Source organism: Pistacia vera, unplaced genomic scaffold, assembly GCF_008641045.1.
Source record: "Pistacia vera cultivar Batoury unplaced genomic scaffold, PisVer_v2 Contig230, whole genome shotgun sequence".
NCBI lineage: Eukaryota > Viridiplantae > Streptophyta > Magnoliopsida > Sapindales > Anacardiaceae > Pistacia > Pistacia vera.
In genome coordinates this window covers 1,416,872-1,425,707 of record NW_022196036.1, presented here as the reverse complement: position 1 = coordinate 1,425,707, position 8,836 = coordinate 1,416,872, and the positions used below count along the sequence as shown (strand labels likewise).

The 8,836-nt window shown below is 33.0% G+C and overlaps 1 pseudogene; it reads left to right on the top strand.

Annotated features, from left to right (window-relative positions):
- Positions 1–2,840: 2,840 nt before the first annotated feature.
- Positions 2,841–7,543, top strand: LOC116131228 (annotated as a pseudogene).
- The last annotated feature ends 1,293 nt before the right edge of the window (positions 7,544–8,836 follow it).

Genomic DNA, 8,836 nt, shown 5'->3' with positions numbered 1-8,836 from the left:
GTTGCGGTTAAGAAAGCATCAACCCAATGTGTAGGAGGCAAGTGAAACTGAGCTAAGAGACTTAGATCTGTCTCAGTGAGATGTCTATGTTTCCTTTCAGAGATGCCATTCTGTTCAGAGGTGTATGGGCATGTTAGTTGATGTAAAATGCCACTTGCTGCCAGAAATGATTGAAAAGAATGAGAGAGATACTCTCCTCCATTGTCGGTTTGCAATTGTTTGATTTTAAATGAGAAGAGATTCTCAACCAAGCATTTAAATTTAATAAAGGATAGGGAAACATAAGATTTTTGTTTGAGAGGAAATAACCAAGAAAACCGAGAATAATCATCTAGAAAAATAACATAGTATTTACAACTACTAATTGACAAGACAGGAGAAGTCCACACATCAGAATGAATAAGTTCTAGGGGGTGGTTGGATTGATGAGTAGAGATTGAGAAGGGAAGTTTATGGCTTTTAACCATTTGACAAAATTCACAAACATGCTTGAGCTTGTGAGTGCCAAAAACCAAAATTAAGGAGCCAGTGGTGAGTTGCTGGAGGACAGATTCTGATGGATGGCCTAATCGTGAATGCCAAGTTTGAAGAAGGGCTGTAATTCCTAGCAAAGCAGTGAATGAGGATGTTCTCTGCATTTTGTTGAATGGAAATTGCTGAAATTGGATAAGATAGAGACATGCTTTACTCGGATCGTGGAGGAGCACCTTATGGGTCTGCATGTCCGTCACAAAAAAATAAGATGTAGTTAGGATAAAGTAGCAATTGTTATCTTGACATAGTTTTTGAATAGAAAGGAGATTAGATGAGGCATTAGGACAATGTAATATATTGGACAATAGTAAAGAACTTTGTGAAGTGGTGAGAATTGAGGAACCAATGTTTTGTATGTCCAAACCTCCACCATTGCCCACATTAACTTGAGCAGGGCCTTGATATGGTTGTTGTTGAATAGTGAGGTTCTCTAAGGCAGAGGTGACATGACTATTGGCACCGCTATCTAAGAACCAAGATGGTGCATCCTCCTATTGCACCTGTGTATGGGCAGCCAGAGTAGCGAGCTGAGCAAGGGGGTTTCTCCCTTGGTATGAGAAGTCCATGCAGTGGTAACAATCAAGTGCTTGGTGGTTATTTTTCCCATAAATCTGACATGGAGGTTTGGAGTTGGAAAAGAGAGTGTTAGGAGGAGGAGGCTTGCTTGTCTGCTGTATAGGAGAGGAATGAGGATGGTTTCTAGGTCCAGAGGGTTTATTGGAGTGATATGGCTTAGGCTTTCTATTGTTGTAGTGTTGTTTGGATTTTTGGGTGAAAAAGGCAATGTTATTGGTGTCGGGTGGGACAAATTTGTGTTGGATCTCAAGGAGTTGCTCATAATTGAGCAGTTTTGTTTGGAAATCATCAAAAGTGATTGAGGAATTTCTGGTTGCAAAATTCAGAGATGTGATAAAGGTGTGATATGCTGGATTCAGTCCTCCCACAACATCGGAGATCAAATCTTCTTCATCAACAGGTTTTCCCACTGCTACAAGTTGATCAGACCAGCTTTTGGCAGTGAGGAGATAATCTATGCAGGACTTGTTGGACTGACTCAACGTTTGGAGCTGCCTCTTGAGGTGAGATATTCTGGAACGAGAGTTAGGTACAAATCGATTTGCCTAAGTATTCCAGACCTGTTGAGAAGTGGTGAGTCCATAAACAGTGGACAGAATTTTCTTTGTGAGAGTGGCATTGATCCATGCCAATATGAACTGGTCCTTTTTCTGCCATACCAAATAATCAGAAGTAATGACAAAAGCGGGTTTGCCCTCATCATCAGTGACAAACTTAATTGGGCAAGACTCAGAGCCATTCACAATTCCTAAGAGATCATGACTTCGAAGGAGAAGGATGAATTGAGTCGTCCAATTGAGGTAATTGGTGCCATCCAATTTGACATATACCAAGGGAGTGATGTTAAGTAAAGAGAATGTTGCAGCGGAGTCTTTGGAAGCCATAAGATCAAAAAAGGTGGGGGGTTAGCCAAGTAAAGGCTCTGATACCAAATCAAATATATGAATTGATCTGGTTTCAACAGAATACCAGACAGAAGAATTTCATTAGTATTTATAATAGTTTACATGATAGAGAGAGTTCAAAATAACAAACAGAAAATTACATAGATTCTACGTAATAGACTTATCAGTAAGCATTTCAAACTATTATTCAAACTATTATTGGTACAAACAACGTATCTGACTGGTGAGTATCATGCATGGGATGGACTCTGTTCTGTCACTATCTGTTTAACTATTTATGCATGGGAGCTATTTTCAAACAAGGATGTCAACTCTCAATTGGTAAAATGGATCTCTAATCCGAAATTTGACTACCATATGCATTTATATTTGATCAACATATTTCTGGAAGCTAATTCTTTAATTGATTAAAATGGTTTTAGATAGGACACCACATAATTTTGTCATTTCTCCACACAAGATTACGTCCCAACAATTTCATTTGCGTATAGTATATATCTTTTAAATTTTATGAAATGATTTAAAAACTACCAATATTGTCATATATTAATTAGTAATTACGTAAATAAAATAAATAAGTATATGTTAGGATCCTACATCAGGGTCTCACACCCACCAAGTGTAGTATTTAAGCTACAGGCTCTCTCACCTACAGGTCGATCTTTTGGTTGGGCTCTACCTGGTCTTGATTTCTAACATTGGCGTTTTCATTGAGTTGGGATGTATAAAGACTTACATATAGACTAGATTAAGGCACAGTGTGCTCCTCTGGGAAGAGGTACTATATCGAATACCTGATAGGTGGTGAAGCCGCCAATAGGAGAAATGGCCACCAATAGGTTAGTTGATAGAGTGAAACTGCCATAGACTCGGCTCTTGAAGAGTGTGCAATGTTAAGATCCCACATCAAGATCTCACACCCACCACATGTGATACTTAAATCTAAGGGCTCTATCACATATCAAGTCAGTTTTGTTGGTTGGGCTTTCCCTTAGGCTTGAGTCTAATACTATATATTTTATAAGATTGGAGATTATCTTAGACTACTCTTAAGGTTCCAATTTATCATTTGAATGACGTTTCAATCTTTCTATCAAATAGACCCTAAAAATTTCAAAATTGTATTATGAAAACCCTTGTCTAACTCGTTATATATCATTTGTATTACATAAGTAAAATGGTACTTTGATCTTATAAGATAGTGTTAGGGTAAGATGGTACCTTTGACTTTATAAAAAGTGATTGCAAACATAATGGCAATGTGATAGGATTAGCGAAGGAAGGGCTATCATGATAAATTTTTAAACTTAGGGTCTGTTTGATTACGCAAAAGGGTATCTATGAAACAATTTCAAACCTTTAAAAAGTGCTTAAGTTGTATAAGAATGAAAAATTTGAAAACCTAGGGATAAAATATAATAATCTCTCTATAAGATTTATTAGATAGATCGCGTAAATTATGGCTCACTGGAGCTATTTTTCAGTGGACTTATCATGTAAGCATGTACCGGAACTTTTTCATTCCAGTATGTAGCAGATTCCATTGACGGGTACTAGTGGACAAAGAGTCCAGCTAGTATGGATTATGTTACTTAGAATTTCTTTTACCCACAGTAATGTAGAGATAACCGAGGAGTTCGACGGCAAAGGAAAGAAGAGGAATGAATTAACAGTGTTTAAAAGTCTGTTAGTTAAAAAGAAGGAACGGCAGCGTTTTGAGGAAGAAGTAAAGCTTCTGCGTTCAGTTTGTATAGACTTGTTCTTCGATTCTTCCCTACAAATATCAAAGGTATAACAAATATAATCACACAACTTTAAGAAATTGGGGAAAAATGATGTAAGTGTAAACAAAAACAACAATTAAGTTTGAAATGGGGGAATATTAGTATAATCGTTAAGTTTGAAATTGGAGGGAAATGGACGCAAATTAAAACATTATTGAATTTAATTAACAGGGCTTTTTTTTTTTTTTTTTGTTGTATTAAATAGGGTTTAAAGAGAATTTTTTAAAATATAATAAAGGTGATTTTGCAATGGAGATAGTGATCCATATGATATAGGGCTAAAATCACTTCCCACTTAATTATTAATTTATGAACCTGAAGAAGATTGACCGATAATATCATATATCCTTTCATTTTCTTGGTTTCTATGGAATTAATTAACTAACATTCAATTAGAAAATAGCATTAAGTCAAAATTTTATGTGAAGTAACGTATAACCAGATAAATTTGATTTTAAGAATAAATTTTGAGTATCTACTAAGATACTAAATACTGATTATTAACTGACTAATGAAATTAATGGGGTCTTCTTAATTTCAAGGAAATAATACCTTCTAATCACTTCAATTAATTACGAAGAAAAATCTGCATGGGAGCTGTATTGAGATGAGATAATTACAATATTAACTCTCAATTGGCCAAGAGAAAGGACCAAAAGAACAACTATATATAGCAGCTGCATGTCGAACAATTGGTTATCAAAAAATGTTTTTCTCATTAATCGGATTTTTCATAAAATTCATAGATTGATGCCTCCGAATTTGACTGCTTATATACGAACTTAAAATGTTTATCCAATCCAAATTCGTCTATCCAATATATCTTATTCTTGTATTTTTGTAAAATACATCCTAAACTTAAGTAAAATAAGCCTGAGATGTCTCTCCTCCTGTAGCCGATGACAAACTCTTTAATCATCAGGATTAGTATATTCAAAGGGTCTTGTGTTTTGTATTCGAGTATTAGAGAGATATTTATCACATTTGGCCTTAAAGATTAAACAGACTTTAATATAAGTCTGAATACCTTAATACCTAATAATAATAATAATAAGTCTCAGATGAAACCAATATATTCATACGATGTCTTATAAGATTTAGTAATTCAGTAAAGAAAAAAATATGAATAGATTTATCAGAAAAAGGGTGCAAGATATTTTTTTCATTCCATAAGCAACAGTGCCGGGATTTTCACCGACCAGTACTGTGGCAGCTACCACTGACTGCTAGTGACAAAGAGTCCAGCTAGCATGGATAATTGTTACTTTGATTTTCTTTAACCAATTCGGATATAAACCATTTCCAAAAAAAAAAAATAACAATAAAAAATGGATTAAAATGAAGTACGTACGTAAGGTAAAATTAATTGAGTGTATGGTTCATCATCAATTAATTGATAACCATCTTGGACACCAATAATTGTTTTAGGAAAAAGTCCTTATTGATCACCATAACATGGTATAGCTTCCCAGAATTGAGAAATTCAAACAAATCGGATGCATTAATCCATTGTCCAAGAAAAGTAACAAAGAATTTTCTTGCCGTCAGGCAGCCTTGAGCCCCCTGACCTCCAACTCTTATTTATATCTCTATACAAAGAGCTCAACATAGTACTTAAGTCATTCACAAAGCAAGTAAAATCTTGAGTTCAATACATTTTTCTTCAAGATATAATAAAATGTATCGGTTTCCATTAAAACATTTTTTCTCTTAATCGCTTTGATGTTTGGAGCACTTGTGCCAATTGAGTCCCACATTTTATGCTACTTCACGCCCCAGTGTGACAAGCATTGTCGTGGTGTGGTTCAACAGGCTAGAACAAGAGATATCCGAATTGGTGCCAAAATCATTCGAGTTCACTTTCACGATTGCTTTGTCGATGTAATTATCTTTTCCTTCATTTGATTTTGTTCTTATAGTTTGATTGATGAGTTTTTTTTTTTTTTTTAAAAACTGTCATCGATCATGGTCACATTATTGATAAAAAATAACACATTAATATTTGACAAATAACTAATTTAATTAGACATTTTTTCGTCAAATAGTATGATATGATAAAACTGTCCATGTAAGTTTTTCACCGACCTGAACAACCAAAAGATTTATAAAGTTCATGTTCAATATTACTAATCAGAATAATTTTGCTCGGTGTTTTTGAGTGAAGGGCTCGACGCTTCGCTTTTGTTAGACGATGCAGACAGAATAGTTAGCGAGAAAAATGCACGGCCAAACCTATCAACAGATGGTTATGCAGTGATTGATGATGTTAAAACTGCACTTGAAATGTTTGCCCAGGAGTTCTCTTGTGCCGATATCCTCGCTCTTGCCTCTGAAATTTTAGTTGTTTTGGTACTCCATTTTCTTCTTCCTCTGGCTAGCTGTCTGAGTAATTAATTAACCTTGTGCATGAGCTGAATGTTTTAAAATGAATACTAATTTTGTAATTTATTTGCAGGATGGAGGTCAATCATGGTAAGTGCAACTAGGAAGAAGAGATTGCAGAACTGCAAACAGTGCTGGAACTACTGCCATTCCAGGTCCCACTGAAAATCTAGCTAATATTACACGGAAGTTCACAGATCAAGGACTTGGCACGACTGACCTGGTCGCTTTATCCGGTAATTACTAAGAACCTTTACGCTTAAATATCAACGTTGGACACTTATCTAACAACTTAAGTTTTTAGGTCAATTATAATTTAACATGGTATAACCAGTGACGAACCCAAAAATTTTGTGAGTGGAGGCAACCTGAAAATTAATAAAATCATATTTTGATTAACTTTAATATATTGTATGCATATTTTATTTTAAAAATATTATAATTTCTTTATAACTTTATATTGATAACATATGCATAAAGAACACACATATTTATTTTGATAATTACTCTTTACAATGTTTATATTTTGTGTTAATATTCTTAATAACTAATAAGATTAATAGTATAAATGTTATAAGTTATTTACTTTTATATTTAAAGCTTAAATTCTTTAATAAAACGTATAAATTAAAAAAGAAAAAGAGATATCAATATTTTATATTTTATATTTGTTAATTTACATTTACAAGTAACTTTAGTTAACCTAAATAATTTCATAAGATTAAACATAAATCATACATGTTAAAATACTTCATAATAGATTTAAAAAAAAAAAAAAAAAGACTATATTAGGCTCAATGGGAGCAGCAATCCCCACAAGGCCCCCAATATGGGTCCGTCCCTGGATATAACCGAAGATCTCATCTTCTCAAACTAGTCTCTTATCAGATGCATTAGACTTTAAACTCAACCTTATCAATGAACTTTATTAGACTTAAATATTAATGTTGAATCTTTCTCTCAAGTGCACATACAATCGGGCGAGCTCAATGCGATTCTTTTAGTCAACGTTTAGATGCAACAAACCCGAACCCAAACATTGATCCAACATTTTTGCAAACCCTTCAACAAAATTGCCCTAGTGGTTCTCCTACTAATTTAAATGATCTTGATGTAAAAACTCCTGATGAGTTTGACAACAAGTACTTTATTAATCTTCAAAACAATCGCGGTCTTCTCAAAACGGATCAAGATTTATTCTCAACTTTTGGCTCTGATACTGTAGCCATTGTGAACCGTTTTGCCAGTTGCCAAACTAACTTCTTTGATGCTTTTGGGGAGTCCATGATCAAGATGGGAAATATAAGTCTGTTGACAGGCAGTAATGGGGAGATTAGGATCAATTGCAAAAGGATTAATTAATTAATTATTATGTTATGTGAAATCTATGCTCTTTGTCTTGCAATTTGTGAAGTATAGTAAAATATCTCTACATAGTAATACTCTATCTAGGAATAGACTCTACATAGTCACAAAAAATTCTAGTCCTAATTTTGGATAATTATAAATAAGAATAAATTTCTACATTGTAATAAGTTATAATTTTTCCAATTTCTGCCTTAAAGAAAGTTGTCTCTACATAATAATAATTATTTGTATATTACAAAAAAAAATATGTTATGTTACATTAAAGATTTAAAATGAAATAAAATATTTATCTAAAGTTTTTTGGGACAATGATTTATGTTTTATAATTGTTACCACATTTTTTACCTTATAAATACGTAATAACTCTCTAGCATGAACACCTTCCTTGTTAAAGCCAAAATATTTTTAGCTTCTCAAGCATGTTTAGAGCTTTATGACACAAAACTTTTTGTATTTCCGTACTATCATCCTTAGGATTATTTCCTTTCTCTTCTTATCTAATTACAATAATGATTTCTTCTTTGGTTAAAGCATACACAATTTGCTACTCATTTGGATGATTAAGGGAGACATTAATATTCATTCGATTAGTGTAGTGAAATTGTCAACTCTAATCACTAAATTTTGCAATGGCTCTTTTATTCTAGCAATCCACTTCATTTGTAACTTGCAATTCATCGACATTAGGAGTTATAATTTTGCAGTGCTTAAAACCATTGACAATTATCTGTGACTTCACATTAATTGATTATGTATCAACTGCATTTACAGTTCCATTAATGACACTGATCTTTACTGGTTCTAAGACACAATCTTCTATCTGTTTCAAAAGTAGGCAATTAAAGTGTTGAATTTAAATCCTAATACTACTCAAATATGAACTGAAATCCTAATACTGTACTACTAAAATGTGAATTATAAAATAAAAAGTCAAAACAATAATTTTTGTAACTACAACTCCATTAAGTTATAACCTCCCCATAATAATAAAATTAGTTAATCCTACCATTATGACTATAGAGGGGTTTTATTGTAATTAAGTTAGTTTGAAGTCAGTAGTCATTCATGTAATACCACAATAAGAAAAGTTTCTAAAATGTGAAGAAGTATTATTCCATGAAATTAATGTAACTTAGAGTTTCATATTTTATTTATTTTGTTAATTTTTTTTATATAATTTTGAACCCTCATCTATGAGTTTAAATTTTTTATGTGAAATGATAACTTTAACACATCATTAATCAACTAATTTAAAACATTAAAAATTTATAATCAAAAACCTTTCAG